The sequence below is a fragment of the Bombina bombina genome, chromosome 7 (genome assembly GCF_027579735.1).
Source record: "Bombina bombina isolate aBomBom1 chromosome 7, aBomBom1.pri, whole genome shotgun sequence".
In the NCBI taxonomy this organism is placed as follows: domain Eukaryota; kingdom Metazoa; phylum Chordata; class Amphibia; order Anura; family Bombinatoridae; genus Bombina; species Bombina bombina.
Window position 1 is genome coordinate 449,417,612 of NC_069505.1, and position 22,532 is coordinate 449,440,143.

Genomic DNA, 22,532 nt, shown 5'->3' on the forward strand with positions numbered 1-22,532 from the left:
GATGGAGTTCCCACTCCCCCGGATGGAATGTCTGACGACTCAGAAAATCCGCTTCCAAATTTTCCACTCCTGGGATGTGGATTGCAGACAAGTGGCAGGAGTGATCCTCCGCCCATTGAATTATCTTGGTCACTTCCTCCATCGCCAGGGAACTCCTTGTTCCCCCTGATGGTTGATATATGCAACAGTCGTCATGTTGTCTGACTGAAACCTTATGAATCTGGCCCTTGCTAGATGAGGCCAAGCTTTGAGAGCATTGAATATCGCTCTCAGTTCCAGAATGTTTATCGGGAGAAGAGATTCTTCCCGAGACCATAGACCCTGAGCTTTCAGGGGTTCCCAGACCGCACCCCAGCCCACCAGACTGGCGTCGGTCGTGACAATGACCCACTCTGGTCTGCGGAAGCTCATTCCCTGTGACAGGTTGTCCAGGATCAGCCACCAACGGAGTGAATCTCTGGTCTTTTGATCTACTTGAATCGTCGGAGACAAGTCTGTATAATCCCCATTCCACTGTCTGAGCATGCACAGTTGTAATGGTCTTAGATGAATTCGTGCAAAAGGAACTATGTCCATTGCTGCAACCATCAATCCTATTACTTCCATGCACTGCGCTATGGAAGGACGAAGAACAGAATGAAGTACTTGACAAGAGCTTAGAAGTTTTGATTTTCTGACCTCTGTCAGAAAAATCCTCATTTCTAAGGAATCTATTATTGTTCCCAAGAAGGGAACTCTTGTTGACGGGGACAGAGAACTTTTTTCTTTGTTCACTTTCCATCCGTGAGATCTGAGAAAGGCTAGGACGATGTCCGTATGAGCCTTTGCTTTTGACAGAGATGACGCTTGAATCAGGATGTCGTCCAAGTAAGGTACTACAGCAATGCCCCTTGGTCTTAGAACCGCTAGAAGGGACCCTAGTACCTTTGTGAAAATTCTCGGAGCAGTGGCTAATCCGAATGGAAGTGCCACAAACTGGTAATGCTTGTCCAGAAAAGCGAACCTTAGGAACTGATGATGTTCCTTGTGGATAGGAATATGTAGGTACGCATCCTTTAAATCCACCGTGGTCATAAATTGACCTTCCTGGATGGTAGGAAGGATCGTTCGAATGGTTTCCATTTTGAACGATGGAACCCTGAGAAATTTGTTTAGGATCTTGAGATCTAAAATTGGTCTGAATGTTCCCTCTTTTTTGGGAACTATGAACAGGTTGGAGTAAAACCCCATCCCTTGTTCTCCTATTGGAACTGGATGAATTACTCCCATTTTTAACAGGTCTTCTACACAATGTAAGAATGCCTGTCTTTTTATTTGGTTTGCAGATAATTGAGACCTGTGGAACCTTCCCCTTGGGGGTAGTTCCTTGAATTCCAGGAGATAACCTTGAGAGACTATTTCTAGTGCCCAAGGATCCTGAACATCTCTTGCCCAAGCCTGAGCAAAGAGAGAAAGTCTGCCCCCCACCAGATCCGGTCCCGGATCGGGGGCCATCCCTTCATGCTGTTTTGGTAGCAGTGGCAGGCTTCTTGGCCTGCTTACCCTTGTTCCAGCCTTGCATCGGTCTCCAGGCTGGTTTGGGTTGAGAAGTATTACTCTCTTGCTTAGAGGATGTAGAATTAGAGGCTGGTCCGTTTCTGCGAAAGGGACGAAAATTAGGCTTATTTTTAGCCTTAAAAGACCTATCCTGAGGAAGGGCGTGGCCCTTTCCCCCGGTGATGTCTGAAATAATCTCTTTCAAATCAGGACCAAACAGTGTTTTACCCTTGAAAGGGATGTTAAGCAATTTTGTCTTGGAAGACACATCCGCTGACCAAGACTTTAGCCAAAGCGCTCTGCGCGCCACGATAGCAAACCCTGAATTTTTCGCCGCTAATCTAGCTAATTGCAAAGCGGCATCTAAAATAAAAGAGTTAGCCAATTTAAGTGCTTGAACTCTGTCCATAACCTCCTCATACGAAGATTCTTTATTGAGCGACTTTTCTAGTTCTTCGAACCAGAAACACGCTGCCGTAGTGACAGGAACAATGCATGAAATTGGTTGTAGAAGGTAACCTTGCTGAACAAACATCTTTTTAAGCAAACCCTCTAATTTTTTATCCATAGGATCTTTGAAAGCACAACTATCTTCTATGGGAATAGTAGTGCGTTTGTTTAGAGTAGAGACCGCCCCCTCGACCTTGGGGACTGTCTGCCATAAGTCCTTTCTGGGGTCGACTATAGGAAATAATTTCTTAAATATAGGGGGAGGAACAAAAGGTATGCCGGGCCTTTCCCACTCCTTATTTACTATGTCTGCCACCCGCTTGGGTATAGGAAAAGCATCGGGGGGCACCGGAACCTCTAGGAACTTGTCCATCTTACATAATTTCTCTGGAATGACCAAATTGTCACAATCATCCAGAGTAGATAATACCTCCTTAAGCAGTGCGCGGAGATGTTCTAATTTAAATTTAAATGTTACAACATCAGGTTCAGCTTGTTGAGAAATTTTTCCTGAATCTGAAATTTCTCCCTCAGACAAAACCTCCCTCCTGGCCCCTTCAGATTGGTGTGAGGGTATGTCAGAACAGTTATCATCAGCGTCCTCTTGCTCTTCAGTGTTTAAAACAGAGCAATCGCGCTTTCTCTGATAAGTAGGCATTTTAGATAAAATGTTTGCAATAGAATTATCCATAACAGCCGTTAATTGTTGCATGGTAATAAGTATTGGCGCACTAGATGTACTAGGGGCCTCTTGTGTGGGCAAAACTGGTGTAGACACAGAAGGGGATGATGCAGTACCATGCTTACTCCCCTCATTTGAGGAATCATCTTGGGCAATATCATTATCTGTGGCATCATTGTCCCTACTTTGTTTGGACACTATGTCACAATCATCACATATATTTAAATGGGGAGAAACCTTGGCTTTCATACATATAGAACATCGCTTATCTGATGGTTCAGACATGTTAAACAGGCTTAAACTAGTCAACAAAGCACAAAAAACGTTTTAAAATAAAACCGTTACTGTCACTTTAAATTTTAAACAGAACACACTTTATTACTGAATATGTGAAAAAGCATGAAGGAATTGTTCAAAATTCACCAAAATTTCACCACAGTGAAGCCTTAAAAGTATTGCACACCAAATTTGAAAGCTTTAACCCTTAAAATAACGGAACCGGAGCCGTTTTTACATTTAACCCCTATACAGTCCCAGGTATCTGCTTTGCTGAGACCCAACCAAGCCCAGAGGGGAATACGATACCAAATGACGCCTTCTATAAGCTTTTTCAGTGGTTCTTAGCTCCTCACACATGCATCTGCATGCCTTGCTTTCCAAAAACAACTGCGCATTAGTGGCGCGAAAATGAGGCTCTGCCTATGACTAGAAAAGGCCCCCATCTGAAAAAGGTGTCCAATACAGTGCCTGCCGTTTTTTAACAACAATCCCCAAGATTATAAAAACTATTAAGAGTTATAATCTGCCAAATATGCTTAGCAAAGTAATCGTTTTAGCACAGAAAAATGTCTACCAGTTTTTTAAGCCCTTATAAAGCCCTTTATTCTTTTACTTAATCTAAGAAAATGGCTTACCGGTCCCCATAGGGGAAATGACAGCCTTCCAGCATTACAAAGTCTTGTTAGAAATGTGGCCAGTCATACCTCAAGCAGAAAAGTCTGCCAACTGTTTCCCCCAACTGAAGTTACTTCATCTCAACAGTCCTGTGTGGAAACAGCAATCGATTTTAGTAACGTTTGCTAAAATCATCTTCCTCTTACAAACAGAAATCTTCATCTCTTTTCTGTTTCAGAGTAAATAGTACATACCAGCACTATTTTAAAATAACAAACACTTGATTGAAGGATAAAAACTACATTTAAACACCAAAAAACTCTTAACCATCTCCGTGGAGATGTTGCCGGTGCAACGGCAAAGAGAATGACTGGGGTAGGCGGAGCCTAGGAGGGATCATGTGACCAGCTTTGCTGGGCTCTTTGCCATTTCCTGTTGGGGAAGAGAATATCCCACAAGTAAGGATGACGCCGTGGACCGGACACACCTATGTTGGAGAAAAGAAGAGCAGGAAAAAATGTGCTTTATATAAAAAAATCATAACCTCCAAAAAATGGGTGGGCCTCGTGGACTCTTGCCACCATGAAAGAAATGAATTTAAGTTCTTACATAAATTAAGTTTTCTTTCATATAGGTTGGCGAGTGTCCACAAGCTTGTTACTGATATAATACCAAAGATATGGAAGTTCATGAGTAACAAAAAAGGGAGGGACAAAATAAAAACAGCTTTTTCCACTGAGAAATTAAATGAAGTATGAGTGAGGTGGGAGAGGTTCTTTATTAGGGATTTGAGGTTTGGGAAACTTTGCCTCCTCCTGGTAGGAATGTATATCTCATCAGTAACAAGCTTGTGGACTCTCGCCACCTATATGAAAGAAATGATTGTTACCGTATTTTAGCACACTGCTGCATACATTGTTTTTTTATGCATTCTGCTCAGGTATCATTACATATAAAAAGTTTAACACATCATATAAATTATGAATGAAACTCATATTTTATTTGTAAAATAAAGATGAGGAAGATGAAAAATGTTTGCAAATGTAATTTGATTACTCAGAACGATTGTCACAATAACAAGTACCCAGTAACACTGCTTTCTCTAACTATGATACTCGGGAAACAGCAGCTGAGCTACGTAACCAAAAGGGAGTTCCTAGCAGTATCCACCTCTTAGCCCCTCTTGCAGCCTGCTCGTACACAGTAACGCCCAGCCTGGAACTACTTGAGCGCTACTGTGGGCATGCGCTGGCGGCCATCTTTAGAAATACTGATATGTGCATACGGAATGGTGGTCATTTTTAGAGGGCTTGGGCTAGATTAAAACCTTGAAAGTAATTTATATTTCAAAGCGTGCATTTTATTTAATAGATGTCTATGGCAATATATATGAAATTTAACATTCTGTATGAAGATTAAAAAAAAATTGTGACTTTCCTATCCCTTTAATCATGGATATCTAAGACTCAGTTTATACAATTACATGCACAGTTTATATGGGTATCTCATTCCTAAAATGTAAATGTACAGGAATAAAATGTTAATTGGTAGTTTAAAAAGGAAGTTATATAACCAGTCAAACTTGCTGCTGCAGAACACGCTTACAGGGACAGTCTATTTTTTTATTTTTTAAAAAGATAATCCCTTTATTAACGATTCCCCAGTTTTGCATAACCAACACTGTTATATTAATACACTTTTTACCTCTGTAATTACCTTGTATTTAAGCCTCTGCAGACTGCTCCTTATCTCAGTTATATTAATATAATTTTTACCTCTGTGATTACCTTGTATCTAAGCCTCTGCACACTGCCCCTTATCTCAGTTATATTAATATACTTTTTACCTCTGTGATTACCTTGTATCTAAACCTCTGTAGACTGCTCCTTATCTCAGTTATATTAATATACTTTTTACCTCTGATTACCTTGTATCTATGACTCTGCAGACTGTTCCTGATCTGTTATATTAATATACTTTTTACCTCTGTGATTACCTTGTATCTAAGCCTCAGCACACTGCCCCTTATCTCAGTTATATTAATATACTTTTTACCTCTGTGATTACCTTGTATCTAAACCTCTGTAGACTGCTCCTTATCTCAGTTATATTAATATACTTTTTATCTCTGTAATCACCTTGTATCTAAGCCTCTGCAGACTGCTCCTTATCTCAGTTATATTAATATACTTTATACCTCTGTGATTACCGTGTATCTAAGCCTCTGCAGAATGCCCCTTATCTCAGTTATATTAATATAATTTTTACCTCTGATTACCTTGTATCTATGCCTCTGCAGACTGTTCCTTATCTCAGTTATATTAATATACTTTTTACCTCTGTGGTTACCCTGTATCTAAGCCTCTGCAGACTGCTCCTTATCTCAGTTATATTAATACACTTTTTACCTCTGTGATTACCTTGGATCTAAGCCTCTGCAGACTGCTCCTTATCTCAGTTATATTAATATACTTAATGCCTCTGTGATTATCGTGTATCTAAGCCTCTGCAAACTGCCCCTTATCTCAGTTATATTAATATACTTTTTACCTCTGTGATTACCTTGTATATAACCCTCTGCAGACTGCCCCTTATCTCAGTTATATTAATATACTTTTTACCTCTGTGATTACCTTGTATCTAAGCCTCTGCAGACTGCTCCTTAACTCAGTTATAATAATATACTTTTTACCTCTGTGATTACCCTGTATCTAAGCCTCTGCCGACTGCCCCGTATCTCAGTTATATTAATATACTTTTTACCTCTGTGATTACCTTGTATCTAAGCCTCTGCAGACTGCTCCTTAACTCAGTTATAATAATATACTTTTTACCTCTGTGATTACCCTGTATCTAAGCCTCTGCCGACTGCCCCGTATCTCAGTTATATTAATACACTATTTACCTCTGTGATTACCGTGTATCTAAGCCTCTGCAGACTGCTCCTTATCTCAGTTATATTAATATACTTAATACCTCTGTGATTACCTTGTATCTAAGCCTCTGCGAACTGCCCCTTATCTCAGTTATATTAATATACTTTTTACCTCTGTGATTACCTTGTATCTAAGCCTCTGCAGACTGCTCCTTAACTCAGTTATATTAATATACTTTTTACCTCTGTGATTACCCTGTATCTAAGGCTCTGCAGACTGCCCCGTATATCAGTTACAGTGGGGAAAAAAAGTATTTAGTCAGCCACCAATTGTGAAAGTTCTCCCACTTAAGAAGATGAGAGAGGCCTGTAATTTTCATCAAAGGTATACCTCAACTATGAGAGACAAAATGTGGAAACAAATCCAGACAATCACATTGTCTGATTTGGAAAGAATTTATTTGCAAATTATGGTGGAAAATAAGTATTTAGTCAATATCAAAAGTTAATCTCAATACTTTGTTATATATCCTTTGTTGGCAATGACAGAGGTCAAACGTTTTCTGTAAGTCTTCACAAGGTTGTCACACACTGTTGCTGGTATGTTGGCCCATTCCTGCATGCAGATCTCCTCTAGAGCAGTGATGTTTTGGGGCTGTCGCTGGGCAACACGGACTTTCAATTCCCTCCAAAGGTTTTCTATGGGGTTGAGATCTGGAGACTGTCTAGGCCACTCCAGGACCGTGAAATGCTTCTTACGAGGCCACTACTTCATTGCCCGGGTGGTGTGTTTGGGATCATTGTCATGCTGAAAGACCCAGCCACATTTCATCTTCAATGCCCTTGCTGATGGAAGGAGGTTTGCACTCAAAATCTAACGATACATGGCCCCATTCATTCTTTCATGTACACGGATCAGTCGTCCTGTTCCCTTTGCAGAGAAACAGCCCCAAAGCATGATGTTGCCACCCCCATGCATCACAGTAGGTATGGTGTTCTCTCTCCTCCAAACACGACAAGTTGTGTTTCTACCAAACAGTTCTACTTTGGTTTCATCTGACCATATGACATTCTCCCAATCCGCTTCTGGATCATCCAAATGCTCTCTAACATACTTCAGACGGGCCCGGACATGTACTGGCTTAAGCAGGGGGACACGTCTGGTACTGCAGGATCTGAGTCCCTGGCAGCGTAGTGTGTTACTGATGGTAGCCTTTGTTACGTTGGTACAGCTCTCTGCAGGTTATTCACTAGGTCCCCCGTGTGGTTCTGGGATGTTTGCTCACCGTTCTTGTGATCATTTTGACCCCACAGGGTGAGATCTTGCGTGGAGCCCCAGATCGAGGGAGATTATCAGTGGTCTTGTATGTCTTCCATTTTCTAATTATTGCTCCCACAGTTGATTTCTTGCCTATTGCAGATTCAGTCTTCCCAGCCTGGTGCAGGTCTACAATTTTGTTTCTGGTCTCCTTCGACAGCCCTTTGGTCTTCACCATAGTGGAGTTTGGAGTGTGACTGTTTGAGGTTGTGGACAGTTGTCTTTTATACTGATAACAAGTCCAAACAGGTGCCATTAATACAGGTAATGAGTGGAGGACAGAGGAGCCTCTTAAAGAAGAAGATAAAGGTATGTGAGAGCCAGAAATCTTGCTTGTTTGTAGGTGACCAAATACTTATTTTCCACCATAATATGCAAATAAATTATTTCCAAATCAGACAATGTGATTGTCTGGATTTGTTTCCACATTTTGTCTCTCATAGTTAAGGTATACCTATGATGAAAATTACAGGCCTCTCTCATCTTCTTAAGTGGGAGAACTTGCACAATTGGTGGCTGACTACATACTCCCCCCCCCCCCCACTGTATATGAATACACTATTTACCTCTGTGATTACCTTGTATCTAACCCTCTGCAGACTGCCCCTTATCTCAGTTATATTAATATACTTTTTACCTCTGTGATTACCTTGTATCTAACCCTCTGCAGACTTCCCCTTATCTCAGTTATATTATTATACTTTTACCTCTGTAATTACCTTGTATCTAAGCCTCTGCAGACTGTTCCTTATCTCAGTTATATTAATATACTTTTTACCTCTGTGATTACCTTGTATCTAAGCCTCTGCAGACTGCTCCTTATCTCAGTTACATTAATATACTTTTTACCTCTGTGATTACCCTGTATCTAAGCCTCTGCAGATTGCCCCCTTACTCAGTTATATTAATATACTTTTGACCTCTGTGATTACCTTGTATCTAAGCCTCTGCAGACTGCTCCTTATCTCAGTTATATTAATATACTTTTTACCTCTGTGATTACCTTGTATCTAAGCCTCTGCAGACTGCTCCTTATCTCAGTTATATTAATATACTTTTTACCTCTCTGATTACCCTGTATCTAACCCTCTGCACACTGCCCCTTATCTCAGTTATATTAATATACTTTTTACCTCTGTGATTACCTTGTATCTAAGTCTCTGCAGACTGCTCCTTATCTCAGTTATAATAATATACTTTTTACCTCTGTGATTACCCTGTATCTAACCCTCTGCACACTGCTCCTTATCTCAGTTATATTAATATACTTTTTACCTCTGTGATTACCTTGTATCTAAGCCTCTGCAGACTGCTCCTTATCTCAGTTATATTAATATACTTTTTACCTCTGTGATTACCCTGTATCTAAGTCTCTGCAGACTGCTCCTTATCTCAGTTATATTAATACACTTTTTACCTCTGTGATTGCCTTGTATCTAAGTCTCTGCACACTGCTCTTTATCTCATTTACATAAATATACTTTTTACCTCTGTGATTACCTTGTATCTAAGCCTCTGCAGACTGCTCCTTATCTCAGTTATACAAATATACTTTTTACCTCTGTGATTACCCTGTATCTAAGCCTCTGCAGATTGCCCCCTTACTCAGTTATATTAATATACTTTTTACCTCAGTGATTACCATGTATCTAAGCCTCTGCAGACTGCTCCTTATCTCAGTTATATTAATATACTTTTAACCTCTGTGATTACCCTGTATCTAAGCTTCTGCAGACTGCTCCTTATCTCAGTTATATTAATATACTTTTTACCTCTGTGATTACCTTGTATCTAAGCCTCTGCAGACTGCTCCTTATCTTAGTTATATTAATATACTTTTTACCTCTGTGATTACCTTGTATCTAAGCCTCTGCAGACTGTTTATCTCAGTTATATTAATATATTTTTTACCTCTGTGATTACCTTGTATCTAAGCCTCTGTAGACTGCTCCTTATCTCAGTTATACAAATACACTTTTTACCTCTGTGATTACCTTGTATCTAAGCCTCTGCAGACTGCTCCTAATCTCAGTTATATTAATATACTTTTTACCTCTGCAGATTGCCCCTTTTACTCAGTTATATTAATATACTTTTTACCTCTGTGATTACCATGTATCTAAGCCTCTGCAGACTGCTCCTTATCTCAGTTATATTAATATACTTTTAACCTCTGTGATTACCCTGTATCTAAGCTTCTGCAGACTGCTCCTTATCTCAGTTATATTAATATACTTTTTACTTCTGTGATTACCTTGTATCTAAGCCTCTGCAGACTGCTCCTTATCTTAGTTATATTAATATACTTTTTACCTCTGTGATTACCTTGTATCTAAGCCTCTGCAGACTGTTCCTTATCTCAGTTATAGTAATATACTTTTTAACTCTGTGATTACCTTGTATCTAAGCCTTTGCAGACTGCTCCTTATCTCAGTTATATTAATATACTTTTTACCTCTGTGATTACCCTGTGTCTAAGCCTCTGCAGACTGCTACTTATCTCAGTTATATTAATATACTTTTTTTACCTCTGTGATTACCTTGTATCTAACCCTCTGCAGACTGCTACTTATCTCAGTTATATTAATATACTTTTTACTTCTGTGATTACTTTTTATCTAAGCCTCTGCAGACTGCCCCCTTATCTCAGTTATATTAATACACATTTTACCTCTGTGATTACCCTGTATCTAAGCCTCTGCAGATTGCCCCTTATCTCAGTTATATTAATATACTTATTACCTCTGTGATTACCTTGTATCTAAGCCTCTGCAGACTTCTCCTTATCTCAGTTATATTAATATACTTTTTTTACCTCTGTGATTACCTTGTATCTAACCCTCTGCAGACTGCTACTTATCTCAGTTATATTAATATACTTTTTACCTCTGTGATTACCTTGTATCTAAGCCTCTGCAGACTGCCCCTTATCTCAGTTATATTAATATACTTATTACCTCTGTGATTACCTTGTATCTAAGCCTCTGCAGATTGCCCCTTATCTCAGTTATATTAATATACTTATTACCTCTGTGATTACCTTGTATCTAAGCCTCTGCAGACTGCTCCTTATCTCATTTATATTAATATACTTTTTACCTCTGTGATTACCTTGTATCTAAGCCTCTACAGACTGCTCCTTATCTCAGTTATATTAATTTACTTTTTACCTCTGTGATTACCTTGTATCTAAGTCTCTGCAGACTGCTCCTTATCTCAGTTATATTCATATACTTTTTACCTCTGTGATTGCCTTGTATCTAAGCCTCTGCAGACTGCTCCTTATCTCAGTTATATTAATATACTTTTTACCTCTGTGATTACCCTGTATCTAACCCTCTGCCCCTCACTCAGTTATATTAATATACTTTTTACCTCTGTGATTACCTTGTATCTAAGCCTCTGCAGACTGCTCCTTATCTCAGTTATATTAATATACTTTTTACCTCTGTGATTACCCTGTATCTAAGCCTCTGCAGACTGCCCTTTATCTCAGTTATACAAATATACTTTTTAACCTCTGTGATTACCTTGTATCTAAGCCTCTGCAGACTGCTCCTTATCTTAGTTATATTAATATACTTTTTACCTCTGTGATTACCCTGTATCTAACCCTCTGCAGACTGCTCCTTATCTCAGTAATATTAATATACTTTTTACTTCTGTGATTACTTTTTATCTAAGCCTCTGCAGACTGCCCCCTTATCTCAGTTATATTAATACACATTTTACCTCTGTGATTACCCTGTATCTAAACCTCTGCAGATTGCCCCTTATCTCAGTTATATTAATATACTTATTACCTCTGTGATTACCTTGTATCTAAGCCTCTGCAGACTGCTCCTTATCTCAGTTATATTAATATACTTTTTTTACCTCTGTGATTACCTTGTATCTAACCCTCTGCAGACTGCTACTTATCTCAGTTATATTAATATACTTTTTACCTCTGTGATTACCTTGTATCTAAGCCTCTGCAGACTGCCCCTTATCTCAGTTATATTAATATACTTATTACCTCTGTGATTACCTTGTATCTAAGCCTCTGCAGATTGCCCCTTATCTCAGTTATATTAATATACTTATTACCTCTGTGATTACCTTGTATCTAAGCCTCTGCAGACTGCTCCTTATCTCATTTATATTAATATACTTTTTACCTCTGTGATTACCTTGTATCTAAGCCTCTACAGACTGCTCCTTATCTCAGTTATATTAATTTACTTTTTACCTCTGTGATTACCTTGTATCTAAGTCTCTGCAGACTGCTCCTTATCTCAGTTATATTCATATACTTTTTACCTCTGTGATTGCCTTGTATCTAAGCCTCTGCAGACTGCTCCTTATCTCAGTTATATTAATATACTTTTTACCTCTGTGATTACCCTGTATCTAACCCTCTGCCCCTCACTCAGTTATATTAATATACTTTTTACCTCTGTGATTACCTTGTATCTAAGCCTCTGCAGACTGCTCCTTATCTCAGTTATATTAATATACTTTTTACCTCTGTGATTACCCTGTATCTAAGCCTCTGCAGACTGCCCTTTATCTCAGTTATACAAATATACTTTTTTACCTCTGTGATTACCTTGTATCTAAGCCTCTGCAGACTGCTCCTTATCTTAGTTATATTAATATACTTTTTACCTGTGATTACCCTGTATCTAACCCTCTGCAGACTGCTCCTTATCTCAGTAATATTTTTTTTTTTTTTTCAATTTTAAATTTTTTTTATTAAGGTGATCAGCCAAACATTACAGGTATACACAAGATACTTCACGTTCAGTACAGGGATTTTACAGCACAGAAAAATACCAATAATACCTCACAATGTACTATCTGAGCTTGCTCAAGCAAAAGTACTCTAAAACAAGCTAAATTAAAGCTCAAATACAACAAAAAGCTATGGTTTGCATACCTAAAAAAAACCCGAAAATATAACACCTAATTTTTTCCATTTTTATCTTTTTCCTTCCTTTTTTGTTAAGTACAAGATGTATAACCCTCGAGTTATTATAAGCCCCTTTTGGACTTCCTGACATGTAGAGACAGTTCAACAAGAGGGATATAATGTACTTGTATCAAAACAGAAAAGGAGAACAATTAATTAGTGAATTGACTTGTCACATAAGATTTTAATCATATACATCATTAAATATTTATATGCTCAACTAAAGTCATAGACTATATGGGTTGATTTCACATAAGAAGATAAGAACATATGAAAATTAAAGCATAGAATCAATTTTTCACTACAAACATATTACATGTTGTTGCTAATGTAGGCAAAGTATATAATAATTATACACGGCAGAGAACCAACTACTGTTTTGCAGACAAAATAGCCTATAAGGTTGAGATATATAATTGGCAAGTATTGCCAGGATAAGTGACAAAAAAAAAAAAAGGAAAGAAAAGCTCCCATCCTGTCCCTCTCCTCCTCCCAACCTCCTACCAAATACCCAATAAAACTATCTCCGCATTTCTGAATGGAAAAATCAATTGATCTATTTCATTAGGAGGGAATATTTTAATAAATTTTGACCACTTATTAAAAAAAGTTGTTATTTCTTGGTCGGAATTTAAATCTGTTGCCAATTGCTCAACAACATATTGTTTTTTAAGATAATTTTTAACTTCCGTGATTGTTGAAGGGAAATTATTTTTCCAATTCTTAAAAATTAGATTTCTAGCCGCCAAGATGGCTAAATTAATTATCTTCAGTTCTTTTAAAGGTAATTTCTCATCCATTAAGAAAAGTATAATATTTAAAGAGAATTTAAAGGGAGTTATCTTAAGTGTGCTTACTAGCCAGTGCTGCAATTTCAACCAAAATTGCTGTATTTTGGGGCATGCCCAGATCATATGAGTTATGTTTGCAGCTAAGAGTCTGCATCTTGGGCATTTGTAAAAATTTTTATTGTGCCATCTAAATCCTTTTTCTGGCGTATAATATGTGAGGTAGATCAATTTAATATGAGACTCTCTCCATGTTTCCGATAATGTTGTGGTGTGTAGTATTGATAAGGAGCGTGATATTTGCAGGCTCTGAACAATGTTGTCTGAGGTGAGAGAAGTCCATTTCTGGGCTATGTGTTCAAGGTTAGCCCCACCCTTATGTGATGTCAACAGTGAATACCATGTGGATATGGAGAGATGGCCAGCCTTGGCCACTATTGGCCAGTTCTCTAATGATTCCCAAGTCCATTTCCAGGAAAAAGAGTTTACTAACTGTTGGGTATAGTGTCTGGCTTGCAGATATGCAAAGAAGTCCTGATTATTTAATTCAAATTCTTGTTTTAGTTCCTCAAACGATTTAATATTTCTTGCTGCTATGTTAATAAGTTGTGATACAAAATATAGGCCCTTAATATGCCACTTCTTGAAAGTAGGGGATTGTATCCCTTCTTGGAATTCCGGGTTTCCTAAAAATGTTTGGAATTTAGGAATCGAAATATCTAAGTCAACCCGTTTGCCAATTTTTTTCCATGCTTGGATTATTGTATATATAGATTTAAGTGACTTAACTTGCTTGGGAATTAAATTATATGGTAAATGAATCAGAGCTATAGGTAAAAATGGATAAATTATATTACATTCTAGACTATTATCTGTAAAATGGTCCATCCCTGTAATCCATCCCACTACAATACGGCCAAGAAAAACTAAATTATAAGCATGCAAGTCTGGAAATGCCAGGCCTGCAAATTGTTTAGGAAGTGATAGTTTGAGGAGAGATATTCTTGGTTTTTTAGATTGCCACAAAAAGTATCGGGCTACCGTGTTGAACTTTTTAACATCACATGATCTTAAAAGAATAGGAAGATTTTGTAATAGGTATAACATTTTGGGCAAAAGTACCATCTTAAAGAGTGCAACTCGTCCCGATATAGATAGAGGTAAATTTTGCCAATTCCTCATATATGTGAAAATCTGACGAAACATTGGGGTGATGTTCAGGGAATACCATTCTTTAGGGTCTGCAGAGACCTTAATCCCAAGATATCTAAATGAATTTGTGACTATTTTGAAAGGGATCTCTATTAAAGAGTATTCTGTCTTCCTCAACCACAGAAATTCTGATTTAAGATTATTAACTTTATACCCAGAGATTTTACCAAATGTCTCGATTATTTTGATAAGTTTTGGGATATTTGAAGAGGTATTTGAAATATATAGTAGTAAGTCATCTGCATATAATGCCAATTTCGTTATATTCCCTTGGATTTTTATACCCTCAAGTTGTTGCCTTAATTTGACAGCTAATGGTTCAATTGCTATGTTGAAGAGCAGGGGTGATAGAGGACACCCCTGCCGAGTACCTCTATTTAGTTTAATTGTACTCGTTTTTATGCCATTAATATTTAACCTAGTCGTTGAGTGAAGGCACAGATTATTAACCAGAGTTAGAAAGTTCCCATTAAACCCGAATTGTTGCAATGAATCTGATAAATAGTTGTGGTTAACACTATCAAAGGCTTTCTCGGCGTCAATAGCTAGCACTGCTGCGTAGTGGTGATCTTTTAAATTATTGCTATCAGTGTTTTTAAAATAATCAATGGTCAATAATAATTGTCTGATTTTTGCAGCTGAGTTACGATTGGAAAGAAACCCTGCCTGATCTTTATGTATTAAATCTGCTAGCCCTTCTTGCAGTCTTTTCGCTAAAATAAAGGCAAATAGTTTATAATCGGTATTTAGGAGGGCAATTGGTCTGTACGATTCTTTTTTATTTTTATCTTTTCCTGGCTTAAGAATAAGTATTGACTGTGACGCCAAAAAGTTAGAGGGAATTTGAGAGCTCTCCTTATAATAGATGTTAAATAATTTTGTTAAGTGTGGAAGAAAGATTGATGCTAAATTTTTATAGATTTCGTTTGGGAGAAAGTCTGGGCCAGGGGCTTTATCTAGTTTTAGGGATTGTATAGCTTGATTTATTTCTGATTCTAAAATAGGAGAATTAATTTTAAGATTAAGTTCAGGACTGATCTTTAATAAAGTCATACCTTCCCAGAATTTTTCCTGATTCTCTACCCAGACATTAGGGGAGGAGTAAATTGCTTTATAATAGTTTTAAAAAGACTCAGAGATTTCTTCTGGCTGAGTTAGTAACTTCCCGCTATCTTGTATAGATTCAATTACTGTTGAGCTTTTAGAATTTTTTATTAATTTTGCTAGTAACTTACCTGATTTGTTACCGAATTTGTATAACTGTGCTCGATATTTTAATTCTGACTGCGTTGTATGTGAGATTAGGAATGTGTCGCGTTCCTTCTTTACTTCAAGGTATCTATTCCAGTTATCATTTGTGGGGGAATTTAAATATCTGTTGTATGCGTTTGTTACCGCTGCTGTTACTTCTCTCTCTTTTAATTTAATCTTTTTTTTTAATCTAGCAGAATAAGCAATTATCTCCCCTCTTAATACTGCTTTTGCAGCTTCCCAGACTAACGAGAAGTTTTCAACTGAATCTAAATTCAATTGAAAATACTCCTCTATCTTAGACTTAAGCCAGTTCCTAAAATTCAAATTTTTATTTAGATGTTTTGGATATGAAAAACCTATTGCTTGTGTCTGATTGTTTATGTTTGGGATGTCTAACTGTATAGGGGCGTGATCGGAGATACATATTTCGGATATTAAGGCTTTTGCTCCTGTTTTATATAGACTATCATTTATTAAAAATAAATCAATCCTCGATAGAGATTTAAAAGCTTTAGAATAGCAGGTATATCCTCTAGTGTCCGGATTCTGAGATCTCCAAATATCTCTGAGTGCAAGAGTAGAAAGATTAGATTTAAATATTTTATTTTCTAAGTTATCTTTTTTTGTTTTTTGAAGGTGTATACCTCGCCTTAACCTGTCCAGTGGATATTGGGGTGCCATGTTGAAGTCACCTGCCATAATTAGATGTCCTTCTGTCACCTGTAAAATTTTAGTTTGGAGAGTGTCCCAGAAGTTTGTGTCGATTGTATTTGGTGCATATAGGTTGCAGATAGTGTATATCGTGTTAGTGATTTTTAATTTGAGGATTAAATATCTGCTTTCTGGATCTTTAACAGTTAACATTATCTCATATTTTAAGTCTTTCCCTAATAGAATTGCCACTCCTTTTTTCCTCTTCACAGATGGAGTGAAGAATACTTCCGCGACCCATGAAGATTTTAACTTAGTAGACTCTTCAGTATTTAGGTGAGTTTCTTGTAGAAGGGCAATTGTTGTATTAAGTTTTTTAAGGTGTGTCAGTATTGTTTTGCGTTTTATAGGGGAAGTTATGCCTCCTACGTTCCATGAGGTAATCCTCATAGAATTTTTCATGTTATTTTTCATGTTATTTTATTTAACTTAAAAGATAATATGAGAGTGATGGTCGGGAAGGAAGAGAGGGAGAGGAGGGAGAGAGGAAAAAAAAAAAATATATGTAAATATGTATAAAAAGAAAAATTTGCAGTATTCTGCCGCCCTGCCTTAGAAGTTGGCGAGACCCTGTGGCCTTTTGTGTTGTCAGCATTCTTTATAGTTTCAAACTTAATCATTGGGTTGTTTAATCATCTTATCTCGTTATTGTTTTAATTCCATGCTCTGCAAGTTTCTTCTCTGCCTCTATTACTGAGTCAAAGAGAAAGGTGCGACCCTCAAGAATCAATTTAAGCTTGGCTGGATATATAACAGTAGCCTTCCATCCTGCATTAATCATTTGCCCACAGACTGGGGAGAGTTCCCTTCGTTTCCTAGATGTTTCAGCAGAGAAATCCTGGAAGAGCAAGACCCTAGTGTCATTATAAAGTATTGGTTGATTTTTGCGATAAGATTGTACAATTCTTTATCTTGATAATTAAGAAATCTTGCAATAATTGGTCTTGGTCTCACAGGACCCCCCGCGCTGTCAGCTAATCTCCCCAGTCTGTGGACTCTTTCAATGATAATTGGTACTTGGGGTGGGGGAATCTTTAGTAGTTGTGGCAAAGTATAAGTCATTAACTTCATGAGGTCTTCAGGTTGGTTAGATTCTGGGATGCCAATAATTCTTAAATTATTTCGTCTAGATCTATTTTCCAATTCATCAAGTTTATTTTGGATTTTAGTTAAATCATTCTGGGTACTTTCTAGCTTTGGTAAGACTATGTTTGTCACGTCCTCCAGGTCTGAAATCCTCTGTTCAGCTTCCTGGAGTCTATTGGAAAATTGTCTTACTTCCGATGTCAAGGTTATTATATCTTGTTTAATTTCTAATTTTAGTGATTCGAATTTCGGCGTAATTGCCTCTAGGATGCTGGAAACTAGAAGTTGTGTTTCCTGAGTTGTTTTAAGGTTTTGAGTGATTGTGGTGTTACTTTCAGAGTGAATTTCTGCTGAAGTTTCAATATGATTCTTATTTCTACGTTCCCTGTGTTTGTTTGTCATATCTGGTTTAGGTTTGTTTGTGACTGAGAGTGAGGTGATGAATTTGTCCATGTGGATAAAGAAGAAAATAAGATGGAATGTTTAGTTCCAATGTAGTGGTGAAAGAGTGAGGAAAAAGTGTTCAGAGTGCTAGTGATAATAAAGAAAGAAAAACGAAAGGAGAAAAAGGGCCAAAAGAGAACAAAAAGAAAAAAGAAAAAAAAAAATTACAATGTGAAGTGTGATTTAATATATCTATGTGCTTAGGACCAGAATATGGCACTTAATGAACTTCAGTTATGAATGTTCTTTACTTGTTCTTATATCGCAATTAAACCTCTGATTTCCAGTGATATGAATATTATATTATTCAACACCAATCTTAAATTTGACTGATTCCTATATTAGAATATCTCTTTTATAAACTCAGCGATTAATGCTTAATTAGACTTAGTGGATTTAGAGATATTAACAATTGAAGATGATAAATAACAATTCAATAGTGTCAGTATTAACCTTTGATCTATCTTTTCTAGTTCAAAAACTGCCCACTTTCTAAGGTTTATAAAGACCCTCACAAACTACAATTACAGAGAAGATATTAATTTGTAGCAATCTTTATACCAAGCTATTGTTCAGGTTGTTAATATCAAAACACTATCAGTATTTTAAGTTTCCCTTGTACTTGTACGTAGCTTCTGATAACATACAGAGAGTGTCGGCGTTAGTTTTTGCTTCAAGGGTTGGACACACTTTAAAGGGACTATTATAAGGGTTAGTAGATTCTTTTATAATAGCCCTTTGGTCACTTAATTTATAAAAAATATCAACCTATTACCTGAATATCAAAAGGCTCCTAGTTTGATACCTATCGTTTAACCCTTCCTTAGTTGTATCCTTTACCACTTATAAAAAATAACTGTATTTTGCCATTCACTATATTGATTCCAATATTTTATAAGTTATTGACTTCTCTTATGCTTATGAGTCCTCTCTAGTCGGAATATTTATATATAAATAATAATTCTTCCTATACAATATACCAGGAAAGAAGCAGAAAAAAATATTTTAGCTGCTATATTCAAGCGGCTTCACTATTCCCCCCTTTTAAACTTACAAGTCGCTATAACCAGAGAAAATTGCCAATTTTGTTAGTACAATTGTATCCCTGTAAGTCACAACATTGTATCTTATATTATCAGTTAAGGTAAACTCAGGCTACAAAGATCACATAAAATTACTAAATGTAAGGGGAGCCTGTCAACTTGCAGATGAAAGAAACTGTAACATATAAGATAATCCCTTAATTTCCAAGATGTAATTCAAAGAAGGGGAATATATATATCATAAGACACCAGATTCTAGCGTTTATAGTAAATTCAGGAGGTATGTAAAGTTCTTATTTTCCTCTCCTGTTTATTAAGTCTTTGTTGTTACAGACAGATTTGCTGACAATTAGTCGTCCCCTATGCCTGGGGTGTAAGCTGTTTTCTGCTTTTTCAGCTTTTTTTTCCCCTTGTTAGCATTTATACGATAGGTCTCAGTAATTAGCCACCGCCAATTCTAATGCTAGCAAGTGTTAAAGTCCCATCTTGTTTAAGGTCAACATATATTATGTAGAGAAAAAGTCCAGCTTTGTCCCGCACTCACCTATCCAATGACAACGAGCTTTATCTTTAGCCCTGATGTGGTAGATCAATGCGATGGTTTTCTCCCTGGTTTGATTCTTCTCCTGCAGGATTCAGTGACTGACGTTTGAGCTAACGCTGCCCAGGCTCCTGCCACTCCGGTTGACCCGCTCTGCTACTCACTCCATTCCTGCGGCCGCACAGGCAGCCGAGTCAGCATTTCCCGCAGCTGAGCCAGAGGGAGACCGACGGCCACACAGGAGGCTCCGTCACGAAGATACACCGGACACAGCCCTCTGCCTGCTCCCCACACGCAGCACCGGTGGGTGAGGAGGGCAGTCTGGCACTCAATCTCGGTGAGAGGCTCCCAGGTAAGCAGACCGCAGAGGGGAAAAGAAAAATGCTGGGGTGGACACAATCAGCTTCACGTATTCACCTCGTTGCACCAGCACGGTAAGGGCTACAGCTGAGGTAGTCTCTCCTTGATTGCAATATCTCAGGTGTCTCAAGGTGTCCGCATCTCCCTACTCACAGCAGCGGTGGCTAAGGAAAGCACGATCAACAGTGAGCTTCCCAGCTGGAGCCTGATTTCTCCTGCACGATGTTAACTAGGGCAGTGTTTTTTTAGATTTTAGACATTGGGGTGAGTGCGGGAATTATCCTGTATTTTCTGTCAATTTTTAATTTTTAGTGCCGATAACCCTGGCTGTCCACCCCTCTCTCCTATCCAGAGTGAGGGGGGGGGGAAACAGTTCTTTATTTACCCTTTAAGGAGCTTGTACATACAGCCAGCTAAGTCCAGCTCCGGGTAGTAAAAAATCTTATTCAGCGTAGCTGGAACATACGCTGTGGAGGAATAACCAGGGTGTAATTAATGACTGGCTGCAAGTTTTGAGAGAACCCAGGAATGAGTTGTTCTCTTCCCAATACAAGGTGAGCTCCTGGCGCGAACAACCGCCTCTGGAGAAACTGCAGGGGAACGAAGCCTGTTCATGCACTGACTCCTCCTCTTCCTCCTCCCTAGAACCTCTTATCTCAGTAATATTAATATACTTTTTACTTCTGTGATTACTTTTTATCTAAGCCTCTGCAGACTGCCCCCTTATCTCAGTTATATTAATACACATTTTACCTCTGTTATTACCCTGTATCTAAACCTCTGCAGACTGCTCCTTATCTCAGTTCTTTTGACAGACTTGCATTTTAGCCAATCAGTGCACATACATAAGTAACTCCACAGGAGTGAGCGCCATGTTATCTATAAAACACACATGAACTAGCACTAACTGTGAAAAATTGTTAAAATAGAACATAAGAAAGTCTGAAAAATCAGCACATCTTGTTATTATAATGTTAATAAACAAGGTTGTAGACAATAGTGTGTGACGTTATTTTTCTAAACTAGTCAAGATGTTTGTGGCTTAATAATTGTATTAGGTGACCTTTATACAATAAGCATCATTGGAGAATAATTTACAATTTTGTTATAAATAGATTTTCATTTACTGAAGCTTTAAATCTTGGCATACAAACAATATTGTCACGGCTGCAAGGGTTAAGCCTCCACCCCTTACTATCTAACCCCCTCCTGTTTCTCAGTGTATTTGGGTTTTTGAAAGCATCCGCATTCTCCCAGACATTTGATTTGACTTGTTTTGTGTTTGTTATATCCTCATGAGAGAGCTGATCTCTGACCGGCAAAACCCTTCTCGGCTGGCCGGGCTCCTTGAACTGCCGGCCGGCTGCTCCCCACCGGATATCCACTCCCCTTTACCCCAGGTCGCTCCAGCGGCCCTTTGCCCCAGAGCTCCTCTCTTTTAGGAATTAATAGCCCCTAGGGAGAACCATAGGTGAGGTGTTTGCCGGAAGGGAGCTCCCTTGGGAACTGGAGGTTTTGGACACCCCCACCTCCATATCTTTCCCAGGCTGTAATTCCGGTCCCAGAAACCGCCACCTCTTTATCACTGGGACTCTATGGGACTGTGGCTTCTATGGAGGGCGCCAGCTTGTCTGGAGGGGCGGGAATGGCGGCAAATTTGGGGATGATAAAGCTTGTTATCTTGATGAGTTTATGTATAAAAGGAGTGTGTTTTCACAATTAAGTGTTCATTTTGTGCTTCACCTGAATGCTAGTCTGTCTAGTTATTTGGGTGGGATTTGCTATAATCACTTTCTCCGCTACATAGTGGCATGTTCCAGGTATAGAAAGGATCATTTGGCGGAGCTACCAAGTCGGGGTAGCCGGAGTCCGTCACAAATATATTATAGCAAAGCATAATAAAATTACAATGTCTAATACTTTTTTCTACATCAGTCATTTCAAGAGTTAAATAGATCAAGTTGTTGTCAGTGTTACAGAAGGTACAGTAAAGTCAAAATTAAACGGTCATGATTAAGACAGAGCAGCAATTTTAAACAACTTTCCAATTTACTTCCATTAACAAAGTGTGCACAGTCTTTTTATATTTATACTTTTTGAGTCACCCGCTCCTACAGAGCATGTGCAAGAATATACGTATATGCATTGGTGATTGGCTGATGGCTGTCACATGATACAGGAGGAATGGAAATAGACAACTTGAAATTTGTCAGAAAAAAATCTACTACTCATTTGAAGTTTAGACTAAGTGCTATTGCATTGTCTTGTTATCATGCATTTGTTCATTATGCAAATCTACTGTATTTACTGGTCCTTTAAGATGAAGGAGATCTCACCTAAAAAAAAAAAAGTTTTATAACATTATGTTGTCAGTTTAAGCTATT